Source organism: Phlebotomus papatasi, chromosome 1, assembly GCF_024763615.1.
Source record: "Phlebotomus papatasi isolate M1 chromosome 1, Ppap_2.1, whole genome shotgun sequence".
NCBI classification, from domain to species: Eukaryota; Metazoa; Arthropoda; class Insecta; order Diptera; family Psychodidae; genus Phlebotomus; species Phlebotomus papatasi.
The window spans coordinates 53,835,830-53,856,810 of NC_077222.1; the positions used below are offsets into that span (position 1 = coordinate 53,835,830).

Here is a 20,981-nt window from a genome sequence, read left to right on the forward strand (position 1 = left end):
TCTTCACACCCAAAGGTATTTTTAGTCCATTTTAGTATTCCTCAATCTCTTTGATATTCAGCACTACCCCTGTCACACAAGTTTCGATTCACAAAAAAACTAAATCAATCAATAGAATCAAAATAAAGTTTAGTTTTATCTTCCTGCATTACTGAAATCTAGCTAAAGCTACCTAAACCAGCAAAATATATATCAGGATAAAAAAGTAAGACTTTGCAGATCAACCTATAGATTTACAGAAAAAAAATATTTCTTAAAATTGTTCGGAAATGTTTGTGAATTCCTACTTGGAACATACGAAATGCTCGTAAATTGTAACCCAATAAAATGTTCGTAAAAGCTTGTATTTTTTCACAGACATGGTTGGTAACATGATCACTTGACGAGCATTTTTTATTTTTTTTTACAAACTATTTGTACATTTTTACATATCTGGCAAAACTTTACGAACAAATGACAAAATCTTACAAACACTTTTGTGTGTTTACGAACATTTACGAAAAAAATATTTGTAAAAGAACAGAAAATGCACGTCAAATGATTAAGTTACGAGCAATATTTGTGTAAAAAAAAAATGCAAACTTTTGCGAATATTTTAGTGAGATACATCGAACGCACAATAACTTTGGTATTAACTTTGGTTATTAATATCAAACCAAAGACAACTAAATTTGGAATAAACTCAATACACTACCATCCAATAAATAATTTTAACAATTTACCAAGTGAACTTAAAAATATAAATGAAAATGTTCAATTTAAAGAATTTAAGAAGTTGTTGATAGATGTCCTTTAGGAGAAATCATCAGGGAATCGGTTGCAACAAACAAAAATGAATTGTATAGTCTTAATTTAAAATCTAATGGCTCCGGCACACCTTTTCGATCAAGAAAATTTCATGAAGTCGAAATTCGCATTCCTTTCTTTCTCACATGTTTTGCATATGACTGTCTCGTTCTTTCGCATACCAAATTCGATTGAGCTAAATTAAATTTGGTGTGATGTTTAAAAGAAGAAGAAGAGTGTGAGATAATGAGATAGACATATACAAAGCATGTGAGAAAGAAAGGGTTTTGAATTTCGACTTCATGAAATTTTCCTGATCTAAAAGGTGTGCCGGCCCCATATGGATTTGTAACAATAAAATTGAATTGAATTGAATTGAATTATTATAAACATATTTTTGACATTTAAATGAGAGTAAATGAGATCTACGAGTAGATCTAGTCATTTCACTCACTCCTACAGCTAATTTTGGAAACATGTTTACAAAGCAAAAATAGTTTTTAAGAACAATTATACATTAGGCTTTATACAATGCATAAGCATTTCGTAAGTTCTCAGTAGAAATTCACAAACATTTACGAACAATTTTACGAAATATTTTTTTTCTGAAACTCTAATTAAGAAAAAAAGCTAAGACAAATCGAGAAATATTTGGCGTCTTTTATGTATGATACAGGATGTCTAATGTATACTAAATGTAGATGGGAGACGATGAGTAGTAAATTCCATCAAAACTATAGAGTAACGGTCCTGGTAAAGGATGTAATCCTATATATAATGTACAATAATAGCGCAATCTCAACATAAACTTTTGCTTTTTGACTGGCCTAGCCCCAATGAAATGTAAAACATATTGTAAAACCAAAATATACGACCAGAGAAAGGATATTTCCACCGTTTGGGCCTTGAGATTGGAATCAATGCTGAGACGGCGGTGGACGCATGGGGTGTGGGAAAGGTCAAGCGAATGAATGAAATAAATTCAATTCAAAACACTGTGTCTATTCGGATACCACAGGGTCTAGAACAATTTTTGTAAATATTTTCTTACGATAGTAAATACAAAATAGGTGAGATTATTAAGAATCTCACTATTTGATTTTTTAAGCTTTAAGTACATATCTCATCGACGGTGGCAGCCAAAATCCCGAAAGCCAATATCCCAAACGCCAAAATCCCGAATGTTCAAAATCATGAAAGGGATGAAATTATATGGAGGAAAATGTTTAGAATAATTTCCCAAGACACAGAAGATTTCCCTTTGCCTCCAGCAAGTGCGGATGCAATCGTGGAAGTAGCTATGACACTTTTAAGAATTCGAGATTTTGGCTTTGGGGATTTTGGCCCATTTGGGATTTTGATTTTTTTTCGAGATTAAAATATCCCGATGTTTTTTCCTTAGGATTTAGGTCAGAATCACATTTGAGAGTAAAATGCTCATCGTATTTCGTTAATTTACGGCTTTCGTTAATTACGCTTAGACGGCGGTGGCCGCAGAAAAATATTTGCAATTTTAATTATTTATGTATCGCAGAGCATTGATGACAATAAATCTATCTATCTATCTATCTATTTTCTCGATTACCGTATTACCTTATCTCATACTCAGTGGCACTAGGTGAAAATAATATAAAAAAAATTGAAGAAATAAAACGAAAATGCGATAAACGGTGAGCAAGAAAACTCTACGATTAATTTCTTACAATTTTTTTTTGCTCACCGTTTATCGAATTTTCGTTTTATTTCTTCGATTTCCTTATTTTCACCTTGTTCCACCGAGTATGAGATAAGGCAATACCGTAATGGAAAATTTGCTTAAAAATTGCAATTAAAATGCGTAAATTAACGAAATACGGTGAGGCTACGGCGAGCATTTTATTGTCAATGTGATTCTGCTCTTAAGATATTGTTTTCGAACCTTCGGTGACCCTCTCCTCTGTATGTCCCATGATTATTAGGAAAGTTGTCCATTCGATATTGTAATTGAACCCTAGTCCAAATGTATCTTTAAAATTTTAAATTTTATATTAAGCATATTTTTTTAAACCGCAATAACACAGCAACTTTGCAAAGGGGTTCAAAGGTTTATTACTTTACGCCAAATACTAGAATATCTTCCAAATTAAAATACTAGATTTTAAATTGTGTTCAATTTCAATGAATGTAAAAAAATATACATATTTTAGTCAAGAGTTTTAAATGACTTATTACCTTGTGAAATAAATCAATATTTTTTTTTGATAATGAACAATTAAAAAAACATCTATAAATAATAATTGCAAAAACCCAAACCTTCAATCAGTCCATTAAAATGGAAAGAAATACTTCCTAAGAAATAAGTAATAAAATGCTCCATACTGAAAGTTATTACTAGTCAGACGACTATTCAAGAAATTTCACTTTCACCAACAATTTGACAAGAGAACAAGCATCTCCACTGCCGAAAAGACTATCCCAATGTCTGCCATGATATAAAACATAAAACACATGTTTTCAAGCACACGAAGAAACTCCTTATATCCATATTCATCTACTATACATTGCACATGTTTATAAACGGTACATGAAACGATATAGCATAAGTTCTATGTATTATATAGAACGCGACGCGCACCAACAATTCTTTTATCATAAGTCTCACTTGTTCCATCCCCATCAGAATATTATATCTTTCTCAGTTCAGACCAGACCCAACATACTGCAATAAGGGGATTCTCTCAACACAAAATGTATAAATATTACACCTCATATACTTATCCAAAGCATTTGTATAAAAAAAAACATATATCTATCCTTCCTCGCTACATGTAGACAACCACCTCCGCATGAATGGGAAATAAAATGTAAATAACCATAAACATATAATGATACAACTTTTATGCTTTCCCATATACACACATGTCTGAAAGCTGCGAAAAAATCTCTTCCTACTATTTAGAATAAAATGCTTGGTGACATGAATGGAGGGAAATTTGCAAAAAGATAAAAAGAATGTGGAGGTTAAATCACTTCAAGAATCACAATTATTGCTTATATTTTTTTTAACTACCTCTCTTTTCACTTGTATTCCGTTTTTCACCGTAAAAGTTTTTTTTTTGGTGCTCTTTATATATACAAAAGTCTCTTTAATACAACCCACTATATAGGAATTTCAAAAGGAGAATCTTCTCTGGAATGCTTAACTACAGCTACGTATGATGTGTGTATAAATATGGCGGTGTTTCGTGCACAAGTGAAGAAGGAAAAGCTCCAAATCAACCACCTACCAAGTATAGGGGCTGTTCAGCCACTGACTTCCACAATCATCAACTATATATAGATATATCTAGGTAGAGAATACACTCAGGAGCGAAGGAGAGAAAAGATATAGAATGCGCATTCTTCCCCACAGTGTCTTTCCCATCTATACCACCACCCAATGACGATGATTCTCATGATGATGGGTGGACGACAATTGCTTTACTTTTATCTCGCTTCAATGGTAAGGTATAACTGCTATAAAATGAGAAAGTTGCAGGATATTTGTAAGTGTAATTGTTAGGACAAATTGGAATTTACAACTTCTTGAATGTTTGCCAAAAGAATTTGTATACTGGACAAGCCAATTTCAAATTTGCATATATTCGTCTCGACAGGGTGCAATAAATTTTTCATCGTGAACGAAAAGGTTTGTTATTTGTTTGTGAAAAATATATCAATTAAAACATATGAAAAAAAAATCTTGTGAAATTGTAAAACAACATCCTCTTGACAAATTTTAACAAAATCCAATTAGCCGCTTTACAAATCTTTTGTTGGGATCAGACACAATTTTAGCTTCTATTGCAAGGCGATCAATTCAAATTTTTGAAAACATTATAAATTATTAAAAAAAAAAACAATTAATGTCATATTGATCCAAATAGATCCCAAATATTCAATTTGAGAAACGTTAGTAGTTATCAGTATGACTATCCTTAACTGAGTCACCCAGAATGAAAATAATTTAAAAATAATAGTAACCTACCAATCGGGATTTCTTAGATTAGAAGGACTGAAAGGAAATGAGCTCCCTTAATGCAATTTAGCCACCACACCATTTAGCACTGAGCCAGATTTCCCTGAGACACAAGTCCTACACATCCTTGCTCTCTCACACAGGACTGGCACTCTTTTCTCTCTTACTTATAGATACGCAGTGATAGAGACTCAGAAAGCAATAACACCGCAGCGACTTATGCCGGCTTCAGACTGGAGGTTTAGCCCAGTTCCCGAAGGTCTCAAAAATCTTAATAACAAGCAATTTTATTGATTTTTCAAAATCTAATGAGTCATAGTCTAACAATTTCCTAAGAAATCATGCTTGATGAGGAATTAGAGGAGTTAAGCCAGTTAGCTAAGCCTTAGGTCTGAAGCCCGTATTACGGGCTTCAGACCTAAGGCTTAGCCATATGGCTTAACTTCTCTAATATCTTATCAGCCAAGATTTTTTGGAAAATTTTGACTTAGGATTGGATTATTAAGGGCAAATGACCTATTACATTCTGAAAAATCAATAAAATTGGTTGCTGTTTAGGGTTTCGAGACCCTTGGTTACTGGGCTAAACCTCTAGTCTGAAGAGGCGCTTAGAACCGACCCAGCGTGGGATTTGAAGAACTTGCGATTGAGAATTAATAAAGAGAAATTTAAAAAGGTTTCTAATCGCTTTTTCCACTATTTTGACAACTCAAAATGTTGTATGTGTACCTACGTCCTTACGTCTTAAAAGAGTTTCAAAAGCTTTTCAAAATACAAATATTAAAGTTCAAGCCTCGAAAAATCGCGCAAGAGATATTATTAACCTCCAGACCAATCCCGGATTTCTTGACGCACCCTATGTAAGGAGTTAACACGAATATGAATTGATAGCCGCTAAGTTCAGCAATATTTTGGACAACTTAAATAATTCAAATATATTCTTCGTCAGTCTATTACCTCTTTCATAAGAACTTTCATACAAATTTAATCAAATGTGTAAAACTTGGAAAATCCCCTGAAGCTTTAGTTAGTAATCTTACCCTAGTAAACCTTACAACAAAAACTAAAAGACGATAAACTTTCAGCAAAGTTCTGGAGCACCTTGAGACAAAACATCACTCTCTAGGGGAAAAAATAGGATTTCCCAAGGATTCTCAACTTTAACCTCAAGTGTAGTATCGTGATATATTGTGAAGGAGCGATAGAACAGGAGATAATAAAACCTATTCACCCACCGTGTCTAATGAAGTCTATAGAAATCAATGATAGAAGGAAATTTGCATTCGGCACGAAAGAAGAGAGAATATTGCAGGAAATTATGCACACAATTTTCAATTTACCGACAATTTTCCAGCGAACAAGGAAAGCAATCAGGGATTTTTACCCAGATTTTCCAGAAAAGCTTATACTCTCCTTTTCACCCATTCCCAAAAGGCCTACATCCTTTTTCCTCATGGCAACACAAATACCCATAGACTTATTTTTCCTTTTGGCAATTTTTCCATGTATGTGCGAAAAGAAAAGAAGAAAAACTGTGAAAAAGAACGTATTTCCACCTTCCGTTTTTCCAACACAGAATGACGAACCCCAATATTGAACAAGTTTTATTCATTGCTATTTTTCCTCATACACACCTCCCCAAAAGACACCCCCTCCTTTTCGACCATCAGGGTAAAAAGACATTTCCATTTACTGAGCCAGACACATTGGCAAAAAAGAGAGGAAACTAGAGTCTAGCCGAAGGGAATTTTCACCATCATCCACAGTGTTCTTTCTACTCTCAGTGAGAAACGAGGGTTTGGGGAGGCAAGAAGGGAGTGACACTCGAGAGATTGGTGAAATTGGATGAATCTCTGCGTCGATCACGTTTAACTTTACGCACCCGTCATCACCTCATCTTTCTCCTTATTGCCAACCCATATTTCCTCTTTTCGGCCCAAATGCCTTTTCCCTAAGAAAATCAAAAGAAATCTCAGAACAACACTCAAGAAAATGTCACGAGAGATTTTTCTCTTGAACTGACGTTATATGTAATTGTTTTCTTTCTTGTTTTCTATCTTTTAACAAAAATGTTCAATTATTCATCTTATTGTCTTCATACCAACACAATACATTATTTAAATAAAATATATCACAGGATATTGTGTTGTGTAAAAGTTAATCCCATAATTCGTTATTTTCTTTTTTTTACAAAAAAACATAAAAGAAAATGATGAGCAAGAATAGACGGAAAAATATCCTTCATTCTTATTTCCGCAACGAATTTCATTCCATCAGACATCAATTTCATTTCTTTATCTTTCCATCCTATCCCACCACCCATAAATCTCTGACCAAGAGTCCATCCCAACGACAGCTCAAGTATCGCCGTGGGTGGAAAAATTCAAACGTCCAAAAAGCAATTCTTGGTGAAAACAAAAGAGTTTTACGGGGGCAATGTTATGGATTAATGACTAGAGCATGCGCGTCTCAAATTGTTTGCAAAATTATAAGAGAGACAGAGAAAGTGAGATGATGAAAGCTTCCCTAGCATACACACATACACACACTGAAATAAAAGTTTTCCGGGAAAAGGGAATGGTAGTCAAAGACAACTACCTCGCCCATTTCTCTTTATTTCCCGCTTCATCTACCATCAATGCTCTAGCTAGAGCTACAGTGAATTTAGCCACAGAACTCAAGTGGACGATTTTTGGGTTAGTACTTAAATTCGAACGCATTTTTTCGCACTTACATAATTGTCGCTATATTTTACACCGTTTTTATCAACCAATTTGGATAAATATGAACGCATTTGAAAGATATTGCGGATATAGGTTTAGATCGTATTATTAGTTTGAACATCAACAAAAAACGAAAGGCTATTTTGAAGAAAAATAGTAAGGGTAACTATAATTCCAAGATGAGATATAGGGGTGTTCTTCGAAAATCCTAAATCGCTATATGACTATCCGTAACCGTTTGGCCACTAAACGAAGCATGGGCTCGTTTAAACTCGTAAACGAGAGAACACACTTGCTTATTTATCCTTAGTTGAGCAACCAAAAATTGTATGAATTTGGATTTGAACCGGTCTGTCATCAGGAGGGGAATTCTGTAACACTCTGGCAATGTCATATGACAAATTGGATTCGAATCTTAGGAGAGCTTTTTCGAAAATCCGATTCTGTAGCCGTGACATTGCCATTTCAGCTCACGTGGCGTTGTTAGAAGTCACATGTTTGAGATTTCTGGCAATTCAAATGACAATGAATTTTGTTAAACAAATCAACCAAGACGTACTGTATTTTCATAAAATCATCAAGTAAAGGGATTTCATTAAAAATTCAATGAATTGCATTTTCGAACTCATATGATCTGACAAAAAAATGCTCGAATGGCATTGTCAGGCTTCGAACTCACGCGTGATAATGTCACGAAAATTACAGAATTCCCCTACAGGAACCATATTCTTTAGGGGAATTTTGTAACACTCTGTCAATGCCATATGACAAATTTCGTTCGAATCTCAGGAGATTTTGTTTGTAAATATGATTCTGTAACTGTGGCAATATCTGAAGCCACGAATTTGAGATTGTTGGAAAGACAAATGACAATGAATTTTATAAACCGAACCGATCACATTTTCACCAAAACCGACCGAATTTCTAAAATAAAACTAAGAGACTTTCATTATAAAATTCAGTGAATTGTATTTTCGAACTCATACGACAAGTCAGAAAAGCTCAATCAGCATTGTCTAGACTTCAAAATCAATTGTAACAATGCCATAAAAAACTTAAAAAAAAAACTGCTAGCTTTTACTAACTTCTATCTGTTTTCAAATCCAGAGAAATGGCTTACTTTGAAGCAATTTCAGGAAAATAAATAATTCACTACCAGAAACTAATGTCTAATACTTTCCGGGGACAGGATAAAGTTTGCAAACCTTTTGACTTGCTGTATCAACTTACAAAAAACGTATATTGAAAGGGAATGCTCTAAATCACGAGATGGAGCTCTCTGTGAATATTTTCGCATGATCTTTTGATGCTTACTCGTTTACTAGCGATTAAATTGATTCATAAATGAAAAAAAGTATTTCAAAATCGAAAATTGTTCTGGCATGAGTTGCAAGCATACGGACAAATAAAGTAAGTGTGATTATGAAGGAATAACATCTAATAAAAATTCGAGAAAGACAAATCGTTTACAAATATTTCACAGATTACAGTACTCTCTCAAATTCGGGCATTTGCGACCGAAATGTCACCCGAATTAGAGAGAAATTCGGGTATCAAATTGTTTGAAATGCAACGATTTTTTGTTTACCTGCATATTCATATTAAGTTAACTTGCTCTTATTAACTGTAAATTTCATAAAAAAAACCCTTAATAATGCAAAATAACATCAAAACTGAGATAAAGCATGGCAAATTTGAACATATTTGCTTCATTTCATAATCATAATCGAACTTGGTCAACATACTTTTTTGAAATTTAACTGCTGCCCGAATTAAAAAGTAGCCCGATGTTAAAGGAGCCGAATTAGCGAGAGTCTACTGTATTACTGATTTCAAGTTCTTTCCAAAAAAATCAAAGTTAATAAAATCGATCAAAGAAATAGGCCCTCCAGAGTGGGTAAACTTTTACCTTCAAAAATTCAATGGCATTTTTTTATGCTATAGGTATGATTGGACAAAATGCACACCTGAACCACCTCTAAAACAAATCCAAAAATTTAAAAAAAAAAAATCGGAGGATCCGTTTTCGAAATAAACCGAAAAAACATCGTTTAGAGAAGTTAGAGGGGGTTGCGGAGAAAAATGAAAGAAACGTCTAGAGATAATGTTTTTCTTATTGGGGGGTCATCGAAGACCAGAAGTTGATATCTTTTACTGCGTAAGTTTAAGCTTCAGGTCGGTGACAAGTAAAATAAAACCGCATTTTATCCAAAATTTTCTTGTTTCACTTATTGCAAACTTTTTGACCTACCAAGCAGCATAGTCAATGATAAATAAACCGTCGCTTGAATCAGCAATTGTCGTAATTTACTCAAACGACAAATTGCAGCCAAAAGACAATGTATTTCTCTCATCGCGAAGTTCGAACAATTAAACAGAACGAACTTACGTATTAACCTAATACTTTACTGTTTTTCATTTCAATAGAAACTCATTCTTGCAGATAATTGAAAATCCACGATGGAATCCAGTGAAAGCAAGAAAATGTCATCAATCAATTTTCAGATAATATAGAAAGAAATGTAAAATGTCTATAAATCTGCCAAATGGTGTAAATTATCATTAAAATTTCAGACATTCTTACACCTAATACTGGTTGTATATCTTCAAACATCAACTTGTCATTTAAAAGATCAATGACCATTCAACATTTGACCACCATACTTCATCGATTCCCGTCATCGTTCACCCACGCCCATCAAGAAGGAATAAATAGCATTTTTACAACCGCATACCGTTCACAAAATAATAATGAATCTTTAGAATTTTTCTATACATTTACAAAAGTGGTTAAAAATATGTCATGTCCAATTCTGTTTTCTCAATGAAATGAATGAAAGTTAACTATACAGTGTGTAGAGATAGGTTGCCGTAAACAAAAGTTCATGTAGCGTCTGTTATACGTATGAACAGATATTATGTTTTGCCTCTGCTGTATACATATTTTATATGTCGGTTGATGCCGAATACATAATAACATGTAGCAGCAAGTGATTGTAGGTATGTAGATTTCCCGAAACATGTGAATGAATCTGTTTTCTTCCCACTCTCTCTTCCTCTCTGTCCCTCTTATAAACATTCAAAATCCCTTTTCATACACCCGTGAAAGAATATATATAAATATAATCATCTCTACTCGCCTTAGATAATTTTAATATAAGAATTTATCGATGCGACACTCTTCTGTTTGTGAGTGAGTGGATTATTTTTAGAATAATCTTGGCTCTAAACCACTTATATACTCTCTTTCTCTCTCACACTAAGAAAAAAATTAAGAAAAAAAGAAACCCACGTTAAGTTATGCTGTAAATACGTAGACAAATTGTTTTTAATTGAGACATAAAAATTTACATTGGACTTTTCTGTGTGGACTCAAAGGATATCTTCGATTGAGCTAAAGGAGAATAATTTTGATAACTATCTCTTTTGTAAAATCAATACCACAAGTATGTTAATTACCACCTTGCATATCTTCACACAATTTCGCTAGCGTCCATCTACGAGTGTATGGAGGGACGAAATGGCTTTAACTCAATGACAAGTCGTAAATTGAAAATCCCAAACATATTCACTCTATTCCAATCTCTAATAACCTTTTGAATGAACTCTGACCGTATTAACCTTTATAACTTGCAGGGGTTTATAGCATTGTAAATCCATACCTGACGACAATTCGGAAAGAAATTATCCAAAATTCGTTCTACATGTTAGTGGAGTCTTATTGAAACAGGTGGAGAAGTTTAAGTATCTCGGGGTGTTATTTACGAGTGATGGGAGGATGGAGGCAGAACTCTCGTCGCGAATCGGTCAGGCTTCTGTAGTAATGAGGGAGCTTAGCAGAACCGTAGTGAGGAAAGTCGAGCTTAGTTGTTTGACTAAATTATCGGTTTTCAAAGCTGTGTTCATTCCTATTCATCTATGGTCATGAGATTTGGGTAATAACCGAAAAAGTAGAATCGCGAGTACAAGCTGCAGAGATGAGGTACCTCCGGGCGGTTAAGGGAATCACTCGTCGAGATCGAGTGAGGAACGTAGCCGTTTGTGAGGAGCTAAGTAAGTCAGCGTATGAACGAAGAAAGATTCCCCAGAAAAACTATGCAAGCCATTGTGAGGAGACCTCAACCTCGGGGCAGATCTAAAACAAAGTGCCTGAATAAAATTCAGGATCTTGCCTGGGAGCGCCTTAGGATCGAATCCGAACATCTTCCTGACGTGGCGGAGGATCGACTGGCGTGGGCTGTTAACCTTGATGTCATATCCCCGCGACTAAGAATGACTTAAATGATAAGCTCTTCTGGGCAGTTTTAATCCGAACTGGATAATTCTTCCAATACGAGAACTAAATAAAAAAACGTTTATTAACGCTCTGACAAATAGATAAACGGTTTAAAAATGGTCTCTATGGGAAAAAAAGTCGTAGAAGGGTAAAAATCCGATTTTGATTTCGCAAATTTTTGGCTTACCTACCTATAAATTTTATGGTCTGAGATTCTTAAAATGTCTTTAAAAATTAAAATAGACACATTTTTTATCTTCTTAAACATCTCGAACTCAAAATGAACGCATCACTCAGAATGACGAACAAACATAAAATGAAAATTTTCAATGTTTTATTAAGCTTCTGCGATTTTAGGAAAGAATTCATTAAAAAAGAGTACTATGTTTATGAGTTCAAAAAAATCAATTACAGAGGCTAATAATTGTTAATGCTTTGTTTGCTTAAGACTGTCCACCAGACCTTAATTAATCAGTGGCACTTTACTTAAAGTATTGTAAATTATACTTGTTTTATCAAGTCAATGTTATGAGATTAATAGTTATCTATTGGCTAAACATTTAGTGGAGATTCTTTTTCTTTACTCACATTCACACATTTTCTTTATTAATTATGCAATAACTGATTAAGTTCTCAAAAGTGTGAACAAAAAGTCAAGATAAGTATCGGCTAAAAAAGTAGTGCGAATAAAAAAGAGGTGGCAAGCATTCTAAGCTTTGCGAAATGCTTGAACACTTTACGAAGTGCTCAAATGGACTTTCGCATCATTTACCATGCACCGGGTCTAAACCAATTTGAACTGATTCTTAAATCACTCAAAAGATCCAACAAAATAGTTTTAAGAGTAAATAAATTGATTTTCGGACAAAAATCACTTATCAGTTCATAACCGGTTAGAACCCGATTTGAAGCAATTCTTGTATCACTTAAACATTACCCGAAGTACTTTAGGAGTAATTGAATTGATTTTTGTATAAAAATTAGTTATCGGTTATAAATCGGTTCATTGGAATCAGTACAGGCTTGTTAGGAATTCCAAGACCTTCCAAAGATCCCAAATATGATACCATTTGGTTGAGAAATACGCTATCGCAAGTCTTTTTGACCCTTGACCTTGAAAAACCGTTATTAAGAATGATTCAACGATTTTTTTTCGAATATCGGCGAATTTCTGCCTAGGTAATTTCTAAAAGTTACACTGAGAAGAAAACGGGGATGCGATTAACTTTTTTTCATCATAACTTCAACACTTTTTAGGTGTAAAATATATCAACATTTTTTAATGTTAATTTTACACATCTTTTTAAGGGTAAAATTAACAGGGAAAAGGGTAACTTTGACCCCTAAAACACCTTAAAAGCATAATATTTACACCGATTTCGGATCAATAACGCAGGGTAAAATAAACATTTCCGGAATATTATTTTAACTTTTTCGGATTTCTCTCAGTGCAGGATGATTTTTCAAGCAATCTCCCAAAAACATGTTTTTCATGTGTGCCTGATCCTCGAAAATATTTATCCTACAAAATTTGGCAGTAAAGGTAAGGTAGGTAAAGGAAATTATGCAAAGGATCTCAAATCGATGTTCCTAATCCCGCATCGTATGGCAATTTAGGATAAATCATTACTGGCATGTTTTAGGCTAAATATTCACGAAGATCAGTCTGAGTTTGTTTAGAGTTTAAGAGTTATTTATAGATAAATTAAGCCTTTCCCCATAATTTATCAAATATCTCACAGTTTTCTGACCTTGGAAAGCCATGCTTTTAAGTCTCCAGGAATTGACTGATGTTTTTTTAGAATTTTTAATCCTTAAGAAACATGAAAAAGCAAGTTTTATACGGGCTTCAGACCGAAGGCTTAGCCATATGGCTTAACTTCTCTCATATCTCAGCAGTCAAGATTTTTTGGAAAATGTTGACTTAGGATTGGATTATTAAGGGAAAATGACCTACTACATTTTGTCGGCTCCGAAGAAGACTATTGTAAGTCTAACTACAGTAGTATAAAAAAGATGGTATCATTGGATGCAGAAACCTTAGATCTACATCCTCACAAAATTTTATATTGATTAAGATATTCCTGGAAAAGTTACAAGAAAAAAACTGAAAATCAGCGTGCCCGATTATCGAGTTTTTAGCCCACAATTTTACTGTAAATAGCTTAAAAGTAGCGTTAACCAGAAGATATTCAATGCGTAACTATGATACAATAGTTTCACAAAGTTTGCATTTTAGACTTACAATAGTCTTCTTTAGAACCGACGATTTTGAAAAATCAATAAAATCGGTTGCTGTTTAAGGTTTTGAGACCATCGGGAACTGGGCTAAACCTCTAGTCTGAAGACGGTCTTAGGTTAACCAACCGGTTGCTCAATATTTTTTTATTACCTACTGAATAAGAATGTCTTCGCAAAAAGACTGAAAAACTAAAATTGCTAAATCTTCAATGCCATCGTGGATATCTCAAGTGTTTCTGATGTGTAAGAATCTCTAGAGAATGATGAAAATTTTAAGAGCATTCAATGAATCTGAGAAATATTTATAAGTTTAATGGTCCATCAAATTCCTGTGTCATTAATCATCAAGTGGATCAAATGAACGTGCATGGTCATCTCTTTTATTGGAATCATTGTCCTCTCTTAAGTACTTTTTCCACAACAATGTTAAAATTGATAAACCTCTTTCTGGGCTCATCCAACCTTCCTATTGGGAAGAGATTGATTTTTAATCTCGGACCTTATTCTTCGGGTGTGGATTTTTTTTTTTTTAGAATTTCAGTCGCATCACAATTTTGGACATCCTATGCCCACTGATGGATGCTTTGTTTGATGAATTCAGTGAAGCTGTAAGGATTTTTTCCCTTTGGCACTATTTTCAATTGGGATCAACGCTTTTGGTCCATGTCCAGCAGCCACATTTATTCAGCGTCTGTGGCTGCCACACACATACACATAGCCCTATGGAGGTGGCACGAAGGGTCAGAGAGGGCTGAATGGGTGGCATATTGTGGTGAGAGGACGACACCGTGGTCTATAGCAGTGTGAGCTGAATTGCGGGAGGCGCAGGGCATTTCCCATCGCGCTTCAAATCGATTTTCTCTCAAGAATCTGCATAAAACCCCCATGGAGAGCGTCATCTGCCAAAATAACAAGCTCTACTTCTTACCAACTTCCCCAAACACCCAATCTTCTCTATCCATCGTTCTTTTTCTCCCTCAATTTTCTTCTCTGTCTTTCGCAATTTCTCACACCATGTCACGACTTTGTCCTCATCGTCTTATTCCTCCGTTTTTTTTTTCTTTCTTCCATTCCCTGCCTCCAGCGAATACCTCCCATTTCGTGCCCAGGCGCAAAAAAAAAGAGAACCGACGAGGAAAATTTCTTCAAGTCTAATCAGAAATTCTAATGGGTTCTACGTGAAGAGGCAGCAGGAGAGCCGTGACAAAGAAAATTGTGAATTGAGGATGGTATCAAGACAATTTAAATCCCACGACCCCAAAGCCTGGCCCTCCTCTATCTCCTCTGTAAATTTTTAATTGAATTCCCAAACCCTCTGGCCCTGTGAGAGGCCACCCTTAGAAATCCCAACACTCTGAGCTCTTCTTCTTCCGTCTCGGGAATCGTCACCACCCATTTCTGTGGGGACACCCCCTCACCCACAAAATCAATATCCACTGGCTCAGTCTGTCTCACTCGGACCCGGGAGCCGAAAACGACCTGCTCGACAGTAATTAAGTCATTCCAACTCTTTTCCACCATTCATCCTGAAGAAGAGTCTCTCTCTCCCTTGCCCTTCTAACTCAGTCCGCGTGAGATGACAGCTCCCCTATTCCCTCAACCCATTTATGGCAATCACCACAAGAAATCCCATGCAATTTCTCAAGATTTGCTAGAACCTCTGGCAAAATCAATCACATCTTATCGATAGAACAGCAGCCAAAGAAGACGCTTAATTCGCAAAGCCAAATCTTCCCTACTCCTGGACAAACTTTAGGTAATCTCCAACCCAAAACGTCAACTAAACTTACTGCAAACTCACAATTTCCGGATTGTTTTTTTTTTACCCGGAAAGATGCGTAGACACTATCAATAAAAACCCCAACCATAGTGAATACCCCAAGGCTTACCAGAACTTTTAATTGATTTTCGCTGCAAGAGCAGGCAAATTGGAGGAATTAATTGAAACATTCCTGAGTGTGCTCATCGTATAGAAGGGTCTTCAACATTCGAGATAAACTCGATTCATCTTCATTTTTCTGCAACTTCTCAGCCAGTGGCAACGTCGTTCTTTCGTCTGGCCAGTTGCTGTCTCAAACCCATACACATGCACTTTTTTTGCACAATGCCCAGTGCGAATTTATATCAAAAATTTCTTGTCCATTTTCTCGCGCTTGACTCTCGCCTTCCGGGGGAGATCGATCACCACACACAGAAAAAAAAACTTTGCCATTGCAATTTTCACATATTTTACTATGCCGGGTGTGGTGGCAGAGCCCTCAATTTCATCCCCAACAATTGGGGAGAAAATATTGGGCGAGAATAGCCTACTAGATGCAAAATCTTCCACATAAATTTAGAATTTTCTGAGGCGGTAAAAAAAAAGTGCAAGTCTCTTGAAGTGAAATATGGCGTGGAAAACAAGAGTATTTTCAAGCACAAATTATACTTACAAACAATACACGTGACACTTTGCAATTTATGCGCACATATGCTGTTATTAATATACTACGGAACTAATCACAAATTATCACAAAATTATACATATAGCTAGCGTTTTTTCCCATTTCTTGCACCACTCGCAAAATAGTCGCCGAAGCTGAATGTCAAAGATGGCTGGCTCACACACACATTCGCATGTCGTATTGTGGGGAAAGCTTTTTGGCGCTGGTGTCGTAATGGAGAAATTTTAAATAAATGATGCCGTTGGAAGTTCACAAGTTTACTTTTTATTAATTTATGATTTTCTTAACAAATGATGATAGTAAATTAATGCATTTAAACTGCATAAGCAGATTATCTTAATAACTTAATTATAGTTTTTATTATACATTCGATAGATTTATGTCAGCTTCTGTATTGCTTTTTCTTCGAATTCATTAATTGATCGATTTATTTTAGGGCCCAAATAGCCTTATCCCTAGATACACTTATGACTTAAGCGACTTAAGCCGAGAGATGGCTTAGTATAATTATATAATCAAAATAATTATCACATAACATTAATATCATTTTCTGACCAATCCGTCTCTTTGGTCTCTTGGCTTAAACCGAGATGCGGCTTAGTTAGTGTGAAACTGATAGGAATTTTTAGTCTCTCCGTTTAAGTCAGAAGTGTGCCTACACTTAGAGAAATCCGAAAAAGTTAAAATAATATTCCGGAAATGTTAATTTTAGCCTGCATTATTGATCCGAAATCGGTGTAAATATTACCCATTTTAGGTGTATTAGGGGTTAAATTAACCCTTTTTCATGTTAATTTTGCTCTTTAAAAGGTGTAAAATTAACATTAAAAATGTTGATAAGGGAAGTGCGCCAGCGATCGGCAGTGTCCCTAGGATCGTCAAGTTAATACCACATTTTTGCTCCAAATTAAATGATTTTTTAAAAGTTATTAGCTACTTTTTACCATTTAAGTCTCACAAGAATACAGTGCACTAACTCAGATTTAATTTATAAAACCAATTTTCTCTGAGACACCTGTTTAAATTCCTGACGATCCGAGGTACAGAGTGCAAGTTGGCAATTACACATATTTTTTATTAATTTATTGTAAAAATTAAAAATTCAAAAGCACAGATATAGTTAAAGGGATCACTGATGTATCAATTAGCATACATAAAAATACCAAATAATGTTTTGAGGATTATATTTTCAACTAAATATGAAGCATGTCTCTTAACATTCCGATCTGGGGTACTCTTCCCTTATATTTTTACACTTAAAAAGTGTAAAAGTGTAGTTACGAGGAAAAAAAGTTAATCGCACCCCCTTTTTTCTCAGTGTAGGGCATTATCCTGATCATAGAGAATATTTAGTTTGTAAAATGTGACAGTATAAAGAATTAGGGCGATCAGGTAAAAGAAATTATTTATGCAAAGGACATCTAATTGCTAATTCTAATTCTAAATCCTCTGTGCATAACACTTTGGGATAAAATCTTTACTACCAAATTTTACAAGCTTAATAATCTGAGAAATACTTTTGAGTTTTATTTGAAGCTGAATAATCTTGAGGATCATCTTGGATCAATTTGAGCCCTTATTAGGGATAATCTGAACTGAAAATCCCATGGCCGCGTCTTTATTAGTTACAACAGAAAAAGGGCCAGAAGAGAATAGGGGGAGGTGGGGCTATTTGAGCTGTGGGGCTAGATTGTTATACGACTTTTTTGCCTATTTCTAAATCAAGCTTATCCTTACAATTATTTTATTTAGATCCACAATTGTTTTATCTATTCAATCGTATAACAATATAACCCCACAGCTCAAAGTAGCCCCACTTCCCCCTATTTGTATTTATTCCTGATGTGATGAGGATTATAAAAAAATTAAAGCTAAGTAAAACAAGTTTAGTAACTTTAAATAATGCGCAAAGTCTCATATTTGGATATTGTATGATTCAACTGATGTTGGCCATCTTAGCTTCACTCTTAACCCTTTAACGACTAGACACTTTTTACGAACTGAAAATCAACAATAAAAATTAAACTTGGATACATAATCAATGATAAGTCTTACATCTAATCTTGGAAAGTTCAACAGAGTTTTATTCGGTGTATTTTGTGCTTATATGAACATTATTCTAAGGCATGAACGTTCGCAGGGAGAGTACTTTCCCCTATGTTGGATTTTTCAAAGTTTGGTTTGAAGTTACACATTTTATTGATTTTGTTTATTATGTTTAATTTTTATACGTTTCTCTTCCTTAAAAGTTTAACCCTTTAACGACGAGACAGTTTTCGCTGACCGAAAATCAGCAATAAAAATGAAACCGATAAACAAAACTCGTGAAATGCCTTACATTTTGTCTCTATGAACGATGGGGCCAAAAATAGCCCAAAAATTTAAGTAATTTTTCTGACAATACCAATGAATAATATTTTTCGCTTTAATGAAAAATATCACGTATGAGTATTGTAGTATTTATTGCCAAAAGGGTTTTGCTTAAAAAAAAAATTGGAAGCATAAAAATTAAATAAAACCAATTATGAATTTGAAAATTTAAAAATTCGCCATATTTTAGCTTAAATACTTACTACATAGCAAATGGCTAGAGACTTGCAAAAAATATTCTAGATTCCTTCAACCTTCTACTTTACAATTATAAACAGATATAAGAAAAAATAACTTTAGGTAGTCAGCAAAAATTATTTTCTATATGGGACACCGGTATTCCAATCGTCCTTAAAGAGTTAAGGCATCTATTAGGAACAATTTTCATAAAAAATTGCTTTTTTGAAGGAAATCGTGGAAATCGTCTACATTGCCGTAGGTGGAAACGTCAAACTTTTGTCAAAAACGAAATTTTTGACGAACATTTCTCCCAATGTGTAGAGGCTTTTATTCGTAGTTCTTAAAAGATAATTTCTCATGATTAATCTTTTATTGTTTCAATTCTATCCTATTAATTTTCTTAACAATAAATGGCTAGAAAATGGCTTGATAAACATATCTTCTTCAAAGTAAATAGTACTGAATGACCACGATTTGACTTAAGAGATAAATATGTGCTATATTCTGCCTGAAAGTAGAGATAAGGAAGATGAGAAAATATTTTAAAGGGAGTTTAAGGGTGGTTGTCGAATTGTTCAATGTGCTTCAAAAATCTTATCTATTACATCTACAAATTGTGAAAAAAAATTATCTGAATGAACCATTTTGACATTTTTTTCTTGCGTATGCAAGTAATGGCCTCTACATACTAGAGAAATTTAGGTCCATAATTTAGCCAGTTATCTATTCTTGCGTGTAGGAAAGACTGTCAATTATGTACAGACATTTTTTAGTGTGTTATAGCCCCTACTCCTACACACTAAAGAAATTTATGTCCATATTGAAGCAAATTCCCTACGGTCGTCCACGAAAAACTCTTCAATATGGACATATATTTCTCAAGTGTATAGAGGTCAGAGATGTTTTGATGATAAAAATTGATGTTTTGAACGAAATTTTCTTAACGGTCTTTACTACAGTAATGGTCTCTACACAATAGAAAAATGTATGTCCTTCCTAGGCAAATTGCCTAGACTTTTAGTGTAAAAAAAACTGTCAAATATTTTTTATTATCCACATATTTCATATTTTTTATTGTCCAGGCCATTAAGAGAAACGATATTTTTATAAAAAGATATATTGAAAAAAAAATTTTTTATGAAAATTGTTCCTAATGTGTAGTGCAATGGTTTCTACACACTTGAGAAATTTATATCCATATTGCATTTGCTTCAATGTGGACATAAATTTCTCTAGTGTGTAGAACTTACACTAAAGGGCGCTATTAAAAAAAGAATTTTTTTTTATTTTTATAAGTTTAATAACTCAAAAATTCCTTTGTGCATCGAGCTGAATTTTAGTATGTTGTAGCCACAGATTATACCTATCAAACCAAAAAATACTTAAGCCGATCGATAACCCATAACCCGAGCTATAAGGGGTCAAAGTTATAAAATTCACCGACCTCTACCTTCGATAGTTAATGTTTTGACCTAAATTTTGGGTTATTGTTATTGGTTTCGTTTCGATGAGCATTTTCAGATGGAAGTTCAAAAGGTCACCACAGGTGGCGCTACAATAGCGACAATATTTAAACTTAAACTCATTTTTCTCAAAAATGTAATTATGCAATTATTCAAAACGCCATATCTCCTGTTCTATTTGTCCGATTTTGACGAGTGAAGGCGCAAATTAAAGGTCTCGTAAACCGTCACAACTTTCTAGAGAACATTTTAAATTTGTAGGACCAACGCCACAGGGGCCACGGTCGAAAAACCAATTTTACTCAATTATCTTGACTCGACACAAGCTTAACCGATCTTGATGATTACTCGAGCATAATTGTAGAGAGAGGACATTTATATTTATATATTTCGTCCAAACATATTTTTTTGCTCAGGTTATGCTATAACAGTAGACTCTGTCAAATTCGGGCATTTGGAACCGAAATGTCACCCGAATTTGAGGGAAATTCAGGCGTGAAA

At 34.4% G+C, this 20,981-nt stretch overlaps 1 protein-coding gene across 15 annotated transcripts in view; it reads right to left on the bottom strand.

Moving 5' to 3' along the window:
- LOC129806520 (zinc finger protein OZF-like) overlaps positions 1 to 16,629 on the bottom strand; it is a 56,642-nt gene extending 40,013 nt beyond the window's left edge. For 8 of the 15 annotated variants that reach the window (XM_055855261.1, XM_055855220.1, XM_055855213.1 and 5 more), the window contains exon 1: positions 16,456 to 16,629. The gene's annotated coding sequence lies outside the window, so the exon portion shown is untranslated. The remainder of the gene's footprint in view (positions 1 to 16,455) is intronic. The other 7 variants (XM_055855245.1, XM_055855176.1, XM_055855278.1 and 4 more) reach the window with 1 other exon arrangement.
- Positions 16,630 to 20,981: the final 4,352 nt, after the last annotated feature.